The following is a 15,236-nucleotide window of genomic DNA, read 5'->3' as shown; positions in this document are numbered from 1 at the left end:
AAGGGCCTAAGGTGTGGAGAGAAATCATGTCTGCTCTTTTTTTTTTAACCTTCTAGCTTAAACTTCTCTGTCTCAGAGAGGTCTTCCATTGTCAACCCATCTATAGTGTCCCATGTTTATTCTTCTTACATGCGACAATGATTATATTTGTGTTTATCTTGCTTATTACCTATGTTTTCAACTATCTCCAGGAGGTGTTCACAAATACAGTCCCAACACAAAGCTACTACTTGATACAGAGTTGGCATTTAATAAATATTCGTTGAGTGAAGGGTAGTCTTTATCAACCTCCGACCGTGTCAAGGGTGGGAAGTATGAGGGTGATAAAACAATGAGGACCAATGGTGAACTGCAGCTCCTGATCAAAGGAACACAACCTGTTTGATATCGTGCACTACCCAGGCTTTCCTTGGCTCTGCCACCTTTTTACAGCCAGGAGGAGGTGCCGAGCAGTTGCTGTTTCATTGTTTTTAGCTGACATTCACTGAGAATGCCATGTGCTTTCTTTACATACATTATGTGGTCCAACATGCACAACAATTACCTATGAAGAAGGTATAATTATTATTCTCCACTTTACACATAAGGGAACTGAGTCCTGGGAAGGGGGTGGTGACTGCATAACTAACATAATAAACGAAAGTATCAGGACTTAAACCCAGGTCTCTCCGACCCCAAATATCACACCCTTAAACATTATTCAGCATGCCTTTATCTCCAACACAGTGAGCTGGAGCAAGAGATGCAAATACAAGCACCCAGCATGGACTCGCTGAGCCAGGTCGAATGGCCCAGTGTGCATTTGGTCTTTCCAGATGGTGGAGGATTTCTGGTTCTGCCTGTGACCTAACCTAGCAAAACCACAGCCTCCACGTTTATTATCTTATTTTGCTTCCTTGCTGGTGTTTACTCTCCACACTCTGGGGAGAGCTATCTACCACTTGGTTTCCATATCCCGGGGCCAAATGCAGGTTTTTCTCACCCTCAACAAAGCACAAAGGGTGTGGTTACATAGCTCAACAGCAAACAATGCACAGTGTCTGGTAGGATTTTTTTTCCCCCAAATTTTAATGATCCTTTAAAATTGCAACCTTCTCCGCCTTTCAGGTTTAAAATTGCTGTGCCGGTGGCCCCCGAGGCTTGGCAGTTTGGGAAGGTCAGCCCCTTCCATAGCGCCATAGGCAACAGCTCCTTGAGCCTTATAGCACAAATGCTGACTACATTTTCTCCTTCCAATAATCAAAGAGTTCTTCATAACCAATTTCATACATATCTATGCTTTATATTCTTTTATACCTACTTGCCGGGTAGACCATTATGATAATTATGTAAGATACATATAACATTTCAATATATACTGATAGCATTATAACTTTTAAAATTTGTTATTTAAACACACGTGTGAAGGCCTAGGTGACAGGGCAGAAATAAAGGTAAATAAGCCTTTAACCAAGAGGTTAAAAATCTAATTGTGATTATTTATAACAAGACCCAGATATAATGGAATATTTTGATCTTCTGTTTCAAATCTTAATATCCTGCTTCCCTTTATGAACCAACCTGACACAGGGACCTCCTCCTCACAGGATCTGCACTTCCATCGCTGTGTGCTCTGGTGATGGTTTGGTAGTTCAGCTGTATAGAAGAGGCATGGGCAGAGAGTAGGGGACAGAGGAGCACGCGGGGTAATTCGTTCCCTTCCTCTGTCTCTGCCTCCCTTGACCCAGCAAATGAGAAAATTTAGTCAGCTCAGCCGGTGACTTTCCCAGGTCTGAATGTGGGCTGACATGGAGATATATACTCCAGTGATTCCCTGAAGTTTTTATGATTGTGTGTACCACGTAGATATGGCTGAAGACAGAATTAGGTTTAAGCTGCATTTTATTTCATAAGCTGGTGAAAGTTTCAATTCGTGTATTTTAATTCCCCTTGGTTACTGTCCATCCATGCTAGGCAGAAAGTATTTAAAATGGCAAAACACTTCTGTCTGCATCTGAGGGCTACACCACCAAACATTAAGAATGATTCATCTTTCAGGAAAAAATGGTGGAAAAATAGAGCTATTTCAGGGAAAAAAATCATTAAAATTTCTTATGCTGCTGCAATTTGAAAGACAACTATGCTACTTCTCCTTATATTGTTTGTGGTCACTATACCCATTATATCTTAATGATGTGAAATCAGGATGAAGATGTCATTGGAGACAATTTTTCTCTCCACGAGAGAAAAAGAGACTCCAAGCAAGGCAAGCAAATGATTTCAGTTCAGCCAACATATATCAGAAGCCTAGGACCAGGCGAGGTGCTGGAGGCAGAGAGTACAGGAAGTTGGAGAATCTTAGTGGGGAGATAAGACAGTACACAAATGACTTTATTAAAGAGTAGGACGATGATTTAAATGACAGAGGAGGCTGCAGCTGGTGGTGGCCGTGGGAGGAGAGTACTGCGGTGACAGGAGGCCTGTATGGTATCATTTCAGTTACAAATTCCTCCAGACGTGGCCTCCTTGAAGGTAGTACACAGAACTGGATCAAGTGTCACTGGTTTCTGGCTGAGGCATTATGTCTCTCCCACTCTCATGTCTCCCTTCCAGCCCCACTCCCCTCACCAAGAGATAAGAGCAGTGGAAGGGAAAATACTTTCCTGGCTCTTCAAATGCAAAATGTATTGTTTGGCCGAGGGCCAATCAGGTAGACAAACTATTCACAAACTATAGTCAGGATAAGGGCATAATTCACGCTATGAGAAAGCGACACAAACCTTTTGAGATTCCAAAGCAATCACTCACTGGAATAAAAAAATCGGAGGAGGAGTGTGGAAAGCGGAAAAGCCAGGATGCGTGTGTTGCCAGTTTTATATAGTCATGGTGTTACAAAAGGATCTGTCCAGAAGACCTTGTTTTATTTATTGAATCCAGTAATCACACTGTCCGAAACTTTTGGATGCAAGCACAGAAATAAAGGGATTCATGAAGTCAGACTTGCACTTGACAGGAAGTAGTAAAGAATGCCAATTTAATCTCTGCTACCTGGGTAAGTCCTAAGGGGAGGATGAGCTCATGAGTGTGTATACACATCATTATAAGGCTGAATTAAAATGCATTAAATATGGAAGTCGGATATAAGCCCCTGAGGGTAATACAACATAAAAGAATAGTTGAACAACCTGCAGCTTTAAAATGGGGGATCCTAAGAGCCTCGCTGGCTGGGGAAAACAGTTAACTACTCACTCCTCAAGGAAACACCTATATCGAGCTTGGGTTTTGAAAACCTTAGCACTCCAACAGATCTAAATGAATGTAAATTTAGGGGGAGGGCCTTCCTTTACCCTTGCTTTTGTGGTCTCCACAGCCTCTGGACCCTCGGACCCTACAACTCTTACCTGCATTGGACTGAGCTGAAATAAAGAGGAAACGATCCTAAATCATCCATTGAAATCTTCTTGAAAGGGTAAGTTTCATTTATTTACCATTTAAAAAAAATGGTATAGTTACTTAGCAAAGTATATGCTGTAGGCTAAAGAGCTGAACGTTCATTTTACTATTTCATTTTGGGGTGACATTGTCTTCAGTGGTACAGGGATCAGTACAGTGAGTGACAGGTATGCCCCCTCCCTCACCCCACACACACCAGAAGTGTCACCATTCGAGGCGTGCCATGCTATAAACCTTGGCATATTAATGAACTGGCATCACTAGGGGACTCAACGGGGACCAAAAGTTAAAACTTTAAAGACTTTAATATAGAATAAGGTGGCTGCCAATCAGAAGGGAGAAATATGTAATTTCATACAAAGTAATAGAAAAAAATGTGATTTAAAATTGATAATGCTGAGACTATGGAAAGCATTAAAAATGGAGAAGCAGGAATAGGGATGAGGTTTATGTGCAAAGACAGATTAGTTTAAAACCATAATGTGGACAAGGGGCTTTTTATGCAAAAGTCAGCTGAAGATTCTCAAAAATAACCCAAATAATTGAAAGGAGGTATTTGGTCCAAAATTAAAAAAAAAAAAAAGAAAAAGAAAAAGAAGAACCAATGTAGACATTCTTTTTGACAGAGAATGACTACTCTATAAAATTATGGAGAACCACAAAAGTAAACAGTGAGAGTCAACATTTTGAATAATGAAGAAAACATTTATGCTGCATGGGGATACATTGTTAAAATTTCAGGAAAGTCTGCTTACTGTAATAACTAACATAAAAAAATTAGGAAGACACAATCTAGAAAGAAGGAAACACTGATTTGTTTCTTATAATCTCAGAAATGGACCTCACCAGACATGTTTATAGTTAATGGAGATTCACTGATTATTTAAGAGTGGGTTTAGGGTCACAGGCAGATTCATCCTAGAGAATTCTAAGGCAGAAACACAGCAGCCACACACCTGAAAACCTGCATAATTCTATCTGAAAGACAAATGAGCCTCCAATAGTGAAAGAAGTCCTTTTATTCTATGGTATAACTTTAAATTCTTAATTACTCAACCTCCAGCAAACTGAGAATCCCACTAGTAAAAAGTAAATAACAAAGCACGCCACCTTCGAATTCTGCATGTGTTTAACTGCAAAGAATCATTAACAATACAGCAGCTAAAGACCCAGGTACAATTCTTTCAGTAACAAATTCTGACTTAATTTAAAAGTAAATAAACTGATTTCAGACTATAGGTTCCAGAAGGAATAAGGCATTTAGAATTTAAATCTTGTTCAGTGCTTTTCCTCCACAGAGAGAAACTAAAATGAAATGGGGAAGAGAAGTCCTGTAAAGAAAAAGTATTGAGTCAGCTTTTGGATTCTTTGGTGTAAAGAACTGGTCATCAGAGTGAAATTTTACTAGTAATTGGGTTTTAGTCTGCTCATTTAGCTTCCACCCTGTATAAGCAGAATATCTTGTATTTGCTTGTTCTTGTCTTCGAAGTGACTTCATGTTTAGGGTCAGTTTTACCATGAAAGGCTTTGTGCTTGCTTATTATTCCTGCTATAACAGAAATATTAGCCAATATGCCTTTAAAGCTTAAAGGTGAGCAAATGTAATTCGGTATCTAAGTTTTTAGATTCTTTTGATTATGTTATGACTCGGCATTTAACTGTCCTTTTTACTAACTTCATGTTTTACTTAAGTGAGTAAATTTTGTTTTTTTCTGCAGTTATTAGAAAACCTAATGACAATTTTGTAGATGCTTATAGATACTTTGAGAAAGTATGTTGTTTGAGTACGTAACTTAAAAAAAAACAGTATTTCATGTGCACCCACTTAGAAGAATGCACCTAGCACATCGTGGTTTATTCTGTGCCACAGAAAAAGATGAGTAATTAGCCTTTGTCCTCAAGGAGATTACCATCTCTTTTAGCTGATTTAATTTACCATTTACGCTTTTTTCATAGGATGATAGGTTATTTATGCTCCGTGTGTATTAAGTAGGCATCTAGCCTGAGCAGTCATGATATAAAATGATGTTGGAGTCAGATGGACCTGGGCTTGAGCCCTGGCTGTGCACAGTTAGGACTTCTGTTCCTTGAAGCCTGAGATTTCCACTTACAAAATGGAGGTGCTAATTTTAGGCTTACAGAGGTGTCAGGAGGGTTCAATGTGATAATACATGTAAAACACCTGTGAGCTATACATCACCTACATTTTTAGCGCCACCCCTCTTCCCCCCATCCACATTATTTAAATGAAATGGTCAGGTTTAGTGTCGTCCATAATTTTCTCCATTAATTTTCGTCTAGGATTTTTAAAAGCATTTCCTAGGTGCAGCCAGGTTGTAACTGGCGGTACTTTGGGTGGTTGATGGTGGCACTCTAATTGTTTAAAGTTCAAAGACAATGCGGGAATGCCAGGGCAGGAGGCTGGATCCAAGCCACAACCCTTCACACGTTGGTCACCAGTCACAGCCTCCACTATTAGAAATGATGGCTGGGGCTGGGAGTGCTCAGACGGAGAACAAGAGAAAAGGATACATCGTGTCTCTAAAAAGTCTAAGTGGCTAAGGAGATATGGATTTGTTTTTGCCAGGAGTTTTTTTTTTTTTTTTTTTTTTTTTTTTTTTTTTAAAGAAAAGCCCATAACTTGTATCAATAAAGTCTGACTAGAAATAAATATTGGAGTTTCTTGCCCTCCTGCTCCCAACCTACCAGATCCATTCTGTGGTTTTTCACAGAGGGAACACAAAGGAAAGTCCTTTCATTCCTGGGCAGCCCTTCTTCCCACAGCCCTCCCTCCTTTCCCATTCTGTTGAACCCTATTTAACCATAAAGAAAGCAAACTTGAGGTCAAACTTTAATTCTCTACCTGAAACGCAGAGAGTTGGTTTCCTCTTTAAACTCCTGGTCGCTCTTTACAACAATTTTCCATCTAAAGAGAATTAGCTTGCTCCCTACAATGACTGAGGAGACAGAAGGGTGACCCTAATCAAGAAATTCTGAGATTTAACTGAAGTTCTCAAACCCCACTAGTTTAGGGGGGAGACTTTATCATTCTTGACTTCTCCTTTTTCCACATTCCATGCCTAATGATCTAGGGAACCTCAAAAAGAAAAACAAGTTGGTCATTTCCCCATCCTCTGTGGGATGGGTTATTTTTCTGTATGTGTGTGTGTGTGTGTGTGTGTGTGTGTGTGTGTTTTAATGGGACTCTCCTTCACTTTTGTTGAACCTGCTGGCATTTTGGTGGAGACTTTCTAACTTGTTTTTTCTTCCTCCACTGTGAATTTTCTTTTAATTTCTATTAAGAACATTTTAGTTGCAAAATAACATACCCCCAGTAAAATGCACAAATCTTCAGTGTGTAGCTCAGTGACTTTTTGTAGAAGGCTGTACCTGTATACTTCAGCCAGAACAAGCTCTTAGGACGCTTTCAGCACTCAAGGAAGGCTCCCTGGGGTCCCTTCCCAGTCAGTAACCCCTCCATGGAAATCACTCTTCTGACTTCTAAATTTTGCTTGATTTTGAACTTCATATAAACGGAACCATTACTGTGTACTTTTTGGTATATGGTTTGTTTTGATCAAAATTAAGTCAATGAGATACATTCATATTGTTCCTTGTATCAATAAGTTGTTCTTTTGTTATATGGTATTTGGTTGTGTGGCTATGCCACAGTTTATCTTTCCCTGTTGATGATGAGTATTTGTGTCGTTTCCACTATTTGGCTGTTTTAAGTAAAGCTACCTTGAACCATCTCCACTGTGGATTCTTAATTTTCTCCAGGCCCCCTCTTTGTAGGATTCTAATGAATAGAATTGTGGAGAGGATTTACAGGCATCAGTTAATCTTGTTACAGGTTAATTCTTCAGGTTGATTTTGTACTAGAATTTAAAAGACATCAAAATCCTGTTTTTCAAACTAAAAGAAAACAAAAAGAGAGAGAGAGGGAGGGAGGAAAGAAGAAAAGGCAGAAGAGAGGAAGGGAGAGAGGAAGGAAGGAAAGAAATGTACAGGCATGTTGGTAAAAAACCTTAAACTCATAATTTCCACTTTATAGAGGTATTTGATCATCTTAATTTGCAATAGCTAAGTAAGTAATGCTTACATGATTACAGACTTCTTTACCTCACTTTTGGAAATACTCCATGCCCTCTGGAGATTATTTAAAGAGCTTCTACATATCCCTCCAAGATGTGATAAAATCACGTGTTAAGTGCAAGTTCCAGAGTCAAGTTCACTAGGAAGATTCGTTGACTTTGAGTATTTTTTCTAAACGGTTTTTTTTTTTTTAACTGCACAAGGTCCAAACACTTGAACAAATCCCAGAGAGATTAAAGAAAACAGTGAAATGCTGTTTTACGTACTCACTGTTTTAGGAAGCTCACTGCTGACTCCTATCTTTTGATTCCTTATTCCACTTCCGCTAGATCTTACTGCTTTCATTGTTAACTTAACTTGCTTCCTCCAACGTGGAAAGCCATCAGACATTCAAGTTGGTTCTTTTGAGCCCTAGAATCAACTGCATTAATAAGTTATCTAGACAATTACCTAAACACCATCCCTTTTCAGTGTTTATATAGAGATCATCTAAGAAACTGGTCAAATAAAATACCCAGTGCATGGTAATTAGCAAATTATTTGCTCAACAGTTTATTATTTTATTGCAGAGATTTTCCTTCCTATCATTAAGGATAGTTTTTCTTGTGTGTTCATTTTGGGAATGTTGACTTACTTTCAGTTGTATTCTTGTTCTGTTGTGGGAAAATAGACATACTCTTTGTAACATCATCAGTCAATGTTTGAAATTAGATTATAGTCATTTTCAATTAAGTTCATGCTGGATGAAGTTTGAGAGGCTTCGAGAAATCCAATTATATCTAGCCGTAGAACCTTTGAAGAGAAGCCACTTGGTACTGCAGAATAAATTGCAAACAAAATGAAAATGGTGACAAATGGCTGGGCAAACATGGCAAGCCAAGTACTGGACACCAACTCAAACCAAAAAGAGTTAACCTAAGGAAAAAAAAACAACTTGTCAATTTCAGGGTTTTAACAATCACAGGTAGGAATTTAAAATAGGATTAGAATTTACCTATGACATTTCCCCTCTGCATTTAGGGTTGAATGAAGCTTCTATGATGAGTATTTTGCCTCACCACTCATTTGCTGTAAGCAGTTTTATTTAAAGACAGAATGGAAAGTATATAGGCCAAAATTGAGAGAGAAGAGATAAATATTTTTGTTGGAGGGCGATGGCCATAGAACTACATTAGATAATAAGCATAGAAAAGGTGTGGCATTTGTGACATTGCTTGGAAGGACATTTTTGAGTCTCCTGTGTCTTTAAAAATCACGTCAGCAGCCCTTTCTGGGAAAGAGTTCTCTGTCCTCAGTGACATCCCAAGGCTGACTTTCAGGCTTTCCTTAAAACGTGCTTTGTATTAACCTGTCAGGGAATAGCCCTTGGTTCCCTTGGTTCACTCTGGAGTTTTGGGCTCAAAAAAAGGCTGGAGTGATACAATTATAAATTGTGATTCTTTGGGGGGTAGGGTATAAGCTCAGTGGTAGAGTGCATGCTTAGCATGCATGAGGTCCTGGGTTCAATCCCCAGTACCTCCATCAAAAGTAAATAAATAAACCTAATTTCCTCCCCCTAAAAATAAAGTCTTTAAAAAATGTGATTCTTAAAAAAAAATGCTCTAGCAAGAGCTGGTTTTAAATTCCTCCGATAGCATTTAACTTGTTAAAGTTTTGCGTTCAACAGTGATGATCGGCTCAGTGTTACAGAGGAGAAACCTGTTGATGCAGCTCCTTTAAGTGCTAAGGGTTTCAAAACAACTCTGCAGATAGCACACATTCCTGTGGTGGGAGGCAGAGGGCGAGCCGTGAGCCTTTCCCATTCATTCAGAGAAGGAGAAAGGGACTGAACTTACCTCCCAACAGGTGAAGTTAAGCCTGTCCTGTAAGTGGATTGATTTGTTCTATAAATCGAAGTTCTGTTCGCAAGGGCATGAGCAGTATATTTTCTCCCCGGGCACCCTTCTGTTCTCCCACCTCCCCCCTCCACCCCCAGCCCCCTGCTGGGAAAATATTTATTTCTTGTTCAGAGACGCCTTTCTTCCGCCTTGATGATAGTATTTCTTTTTTCTCTTCTTAGCTCAAAAGGAGAATTTTTTTTCCCTTTTGTTCTGTCTGTGTGCCTTGCCTGTTACATTACACTGTTTCTCTTTTCTTTTTGTTACTGTGCTCCTGCACATCTTACAAATGTGAGCTTTGTATCAAAACAAAACAAATGCATGCTCTAAAATAATAAAGGGGTAGTACAGCTGTTCTCAGTGATTATACTCTTTGAGCCTTTAAAATTTTGAGTGCTGAGAAATTTCTTTTAAAAACGATAAAAAAAACTTGTCACAGAAACTCATTTTGCGAAGTTTGTTATTTTTTGCTCTGATGGATTGTTTATAAAAATACCCAGTGTGTTTCAGAAATAATTCTGTGTGGTTTAATTCAGTGGAGGTTCAAGAGATTGAAGGTTTAAACTGATTTCTCATTTGCAACTAATCTGTATATTTATCCATAGAGTGATTTTATATAGTACTTTAGCAGAGGTAGGTAGAAACATTACTCAGTGCAACAAATTAAAAAAAAAAATCACATAAGGGTTGTGGGAACCAGAGAAAATGGTTGCTGATACTTAACTATTCTTTGAAAGCCACTTCTTAGTATTGCCATTTAAAATGTTGTAACTGTTGCCAAACTCTTTAGCAAAGTAGAGAGACACCTTCCAAGGTGTGTCTTGGCCTGTTCTGAACTCCTCTCCCTCCCTTTGTTTGGCCCCCAATCTCAGCAGTCCCTGATATTCAAAGACAAGCTACTGAGCTGCTGACAGTGCTGAGCTGGAGCCACGAGCTGTTCTGACTCATGCACACTTTTATCTTCTGAGATCATTCATTTTAGGAGCAATGACATCAGTTTTCCAGGAGGCTGTCTGACTGGGATTACCTCCGAAGGAATGAAGTGAAAGGACTTGGAATAGCACCTGACACACAGTAGGAGCTCGATAAGCATTTGTTGGATAAAAGTCTTCAGCTCTTTCTAGTTCCGCTTTCGGGCCACTTATATTTCTAACCAGATCACGAGGCAGCAAGTTTTCTTTGTTGCTGGTGTTGCAATTATAACCCTGGCTTCAAAAATATTAAGTGACTTGATCTTGCCCATTAAGTAGATAAGTTTTACTCTAGCAGTGCAAGCCTGCTGAACCATCGTGGCTTTACTTTCTGTAGGCCCTTTAAATTTTGCTTAAGGGGGATGGGAGGGAGGGTCCTCCAAAATCCCCCTCCATCCGCCTGAGTGAGAGCAGATTTAGGGACTGAACTTTGCCCTTTGATGTTGTTAACAGGGATGGTTTAGCTGCTCAGAAAATTTAAGTAAATACCAACAACCCACATTAAAAAACTTCTGCCTTAAAACAATCTAAGCTTTGGACAGACTGCACTAGTCACCATTCCCTCTCCAGCAAACTGGGAGGCCCCAGTCACCTTTTGATGGCTTCCCCCGGATTTCAGTTATTTGTGTTGTTGTCAGCAGTGTAATTGGAAAACTTAGAACATCTACAACTCGAGGGCGAGCCTTCTCCCAGACAAAGGCTGATGCTTCTTACTGAATGGCCACTCCCTCGGAAAAGGACAAAGAGCAGGTCTTCTCAGACTTCACAGCGTACGCAGGATTCTGATTCTGTAAATCCAGGACAGGGCCTGGATTCTGCATTTTTAACAGGTCACAGGTGGTAAGGGCTCTGCTGGTCCATGTGGTTGTTATCCGGGCAGTTGTTTAAAGCTGCAGGTTCTGGGTTCCTCCTCCATTTCACCCTCCCACCCCCTCCCTCACCCCCGGTTTCTCATTGAATCCATCTGAATTATGGCCTGAGTGTGGGCATTTTTTAAAATCCCCCAGGTGATGCTAATATGCAGCCAAGTTGAAGAGCCTCTAGACCTTGTTTTTAACTGGTTTCCACTTGTAAATCTGTTCCCTCACATGTATCACCTGCCTGGCCCCTGTAGATGTTTGATTTTCTGCATTAAATACCCTGCCCCTTCTTGAAGAAATCACATCAGTCTTTCAAAACCCCTTTTCAAATATCACTGCATTTTCCAGATATATATTTAGAAAATTCTCCCAGCAGTCACCTTGCTCTATATCCCACACAACTTTATTTGTAACTCCTAAGGCAATGACCACATTCTGCCTTCTAATTATACGTGTATTTATCTTAACCTCTGTCATTGCTAGGCAGATGCTGTCTACCACTTTTATCTTTCCCTGTGGTTTCCCAAGATGTGCCCCCACACAGCGCCCTGAGCATGCCTTCCTCTCTGCCTCAAGGAGTGTCTCAGTCAAATGAGAGAGACATCTCCACAGATGTTTTACAAAAGTGAATGCAAGAGTTCATCTGAGGCTTGAGGGAATCTGAACTTTTCCAAATTGGAAAGAAAGTCTTTCTTTTTTTAAAAAATGGAAAAAAAAATTTGTGGGGAGGTCATTAGGCTTATTTTTTTTACTGGAGATACTGGGATTGAGCCCTGGACCTCATGAATGCTGAGCACGCACTCTACCACTGAGCTGTACCCCCTGCCCCTGGGAAAGAAAGTCTTTTTGATGAAATGATTAAGATCTGAAGCATATATATCTAGGTGGAGGTGGGGAATAAGGGTAAATAACATTACGGACAGAGAAAACTGTAGCATTTGAATTATTTTTTAAGTAAATTAAAATGTTTTCAATAAAAAAATCTTACTACCCCGATCCTCCATCCACCCAAGTGCCAACTATTATTAGTGTCTGGTGTATCCTTTCAGTCTCTAAGCATATTCAAGCAAATGCACACTAAGCATTGTATTTTCACCTCTGAACTTTGCTTTTCCCTCTTAACAACTTACCCTGTTTTTCTTCTCATTTCGTTACAGAGAGATCTTCCTTATTTTTCATAAGAAAACACTTGTTTTAAAGCTGAACATTATTCTATCATGTGCATTTATTAACTAGTACGTCCCCAATAGTTGGGTTGCCTACAATATTTTGCTATTGCAAACTGTGCCACAATACTGTACTTTAGACATTTTTCACATATGAAAGTATATCTGTAAGATCATTGACCAGGAGATAAATTGTTGATTCATGAGCATATGCATTTGTAATTTTGAGAAGTATTGTTAGATTGCCTTCCATCAGTATTGTATCATTTTATGTTCTCACCAGAAATGTGAGACCCCTTTTCCCTGCTGCTTCCTCAATATTGTGTTATCAAACTTTTTGATGTTTTTCACATCTAATAGGTAAAAATAATGATCTCTTAATAGTTTTAATTTGGATTTCTCTTATTATTACTGAAATTGAACATCTTATGATCTGTTTAAGAGCCACTTATATTTTTTTCTGTAAATGTTCTGTTTTCTTATTCCTTGCCCCTTTAAATTTTTTTATCTTTCTGCAATCTTTATTTTTCAAATTTTAAAAAAATTTTATACAATTTTTAAAGGTTACCTTCCATTTAGTTATTACAAAATATTGACTGTATTCCCCATGTCACTCAATACATCCTTAAGCCTATCTTACACCCAGTAGTTTGTATTTCCCACTCCTCCACCACATATTGTCCCTCATATGCCTACTGGTAACCACTAGTTTGTTCTCTGTATCTGTGAGTCTGCTTAATTTTTGCTATATTCACTAGTTTGTGGTTTTTTTTTTTAAGATTCCATATATAAGTGATGTCATACAGTGTTTGTCTTTCCCTGTCTGACTTACTTCACTTAACATAATGCCCTCCAAGTCCATGCATGTTGCTGCAAATGGCAAAATTTCATTCTTTTTTATGGCTGAATAGTATTCTGTTGCACACGTGTGTGTGTGTGTGTGTGTGTGTGTGTGTGTGTGTGTGTGTGTGTGTGTGTGTGTGTATCACATCTTCTTTATCCGTTCACCTATTGATGGACACTTAGGTTGCTTCCATATCTTGACAATTAAAAATAATGCTGCTGTGAACATTGGGGTGCATTATCTTTTTAAATTAGTGTTTTTATTTTTTCCAGATACATATCCGGGAGTGGGATTGCTGGGTCATATGGCAGTTCTAATTTGGGTTTTTTGAGAAGCCTCTATATCATTTTCCATAGTGGCTGCATCGATTTACATTCCCACTAACGTTGCACTAGGGTTCCCTTTTCTCCACATCATCACCAACATTTGTTTTTTGTGCTCTTTTTGTTGATTGCCATTCTGACAGGTGTGAGGTGATGTCTCATTGTGGTCTTGATTTGCATTTCTCTTCTTGCCCATTTTTATATTGGATTGTTGGTAATTTTCTTATTGATTTCTAAAAGCTCTTTATGTTTTAAAGATATTACACTTTTTTGATATGAGTTGCTAATAAGTCTCCCAGTCTTTTGCATTTGCTTATAGTATTGTGTGGCTTTTTTATTTGTTAGTTGTTTATTTACTTGTTTGTTTTTATCTTAGAATTGATTTTGGTTTTGACAGAGTTTAACTTATCAGTCTTTCCTACTATGATTTCAGTATTTTAAGTCATAACAGAATGGCCTTCCCTTCTTCAAAACTATAAATGAATTCTTCCACATTACATTTTATAACATTTATAGCTCTGTCTTTTTACATTTGTAAAAATGATATAAGGCATGGATTTGAATGTTTTTGTGTGGTTATCCACTGTCAAAATACCATGTATTAAATAATTTTTTAAAAAGGTAACTGTGAGAGCATTGAGAAAGGGAAGCAAGACTTATATCTAGGAGACCAATTCTAGGGAAATAGAAAGTCAAGGGGTACCAAGCAAATGAAAGGTTAAGAAAAATTTAAATATTCAATTTGTATAGCAAGATGGCCATCATTACCATTCCATTATTGCCAACTCTTCATGGTAGACATGGTCAGTCTTAAAACATTGTTTCAGGCAGCCACTTCCAATTGACAAAAATTGACATATTTGTCATCCTTGGTGTAGGATTTGATTTGGGAGGAATAGAAGAGGAAGGGAAATGGCAAGAGAGGGGGTTGCAAAAGGTAGGTGATGTCAGGGTCTTGAATGCATCTTAAGTAATGGAGACAATGTGATTTTTTTTAAGGCAAAAAATGACCTGATAGGTGTTTTGAGAAAAGACGGAATGATGGATTGAAGAGAAGAAATCAAAAGCTGTTGTAGTCCAACCTGGAGATGTTGAATTACCTGAACTTGGATAGTATAGTGAAATAAAGAGGAAGGCCATGTTTAATAAGAGTTAAACTCAGCAGGACTTGGAAACCAATTGGCTATATGCAGTGCATGAGGAGATAGAATAAAACATTATCAGTCCCTCAAACTTGGGCATGTAGTGGTGCTGAGACCTGGACAGAGGACTTAGGCAGAGGAACAGATTCAAGGATGAAAAGACAATAAAAAGAATGAGTTTGGTTTTAGCTTTTAGGTATCAGTACTATATTTGAACCCTTTGCATTTGCTTAGCACTGGACTAAGACTATGATGTGCTTAGAAATAAAGAGAAGATTTAATATTGATTCATCCAAGGTAATTACATGAGGAAAGAAATTACATACACAGAAGCTGGAGAATGACCAGGTAGGTGTATGAATTCCCAACATAAAAGACGACTGCCTCTGAAATTGTGGGAAAAGACGGACTTACAAATGGATTATGTAATAATAAGAACCACAGAAGCCTACATAAGTCTACATAACTAGAACAGGAAGCATGAGGTGATCTTACAACGATAATTTAGCATTAGTCTCCACCTGCC

At 38.7% G+C, this 15,236-nt stretch overlaps 1 protein-coding gene across 2 annotated transcripts in view; it reads left to right on the top strand.

Moving 5' to 3' along the window:
• SLC39A10 (solute carrier family 39 member 10) overlaps positions 1 to 15,236 on the top strand; it is a 120,295-nt gene that overhangs the window by 21,130 nt on the left and 83,929 nt on the right. For both annotated transcript variants that reach the window (XM_010979728.3, XM_064485138.1), the window contains exon 2: positions 3,350 to 3,448. The gene's annotated coding sequence lies outside the window, so the exon portion shown is untranslated. The remainder of the gene's footprint in view (positions 1 to 3,349; positions 3,449 to 15,236) is intronic.

This window comes from Camelus dromedarius, chromosome 4, assembly GCF_036321535.1.
Source record: "Camelus dromedarius isolate mCamDro1 chromosome 4, mCamDro1.pat, whole genome shotgun sequence".
NCBI lineage: Eukaryota > Metazoa > Chordata > Mammalia > Artiodactyla > Camelidae > Camelus > Camelus dromedarius.
Note: the sequence above shows the minus strand (reverse complement) of the source record. Positions and strands in the feature narration are given on the sequence as shown.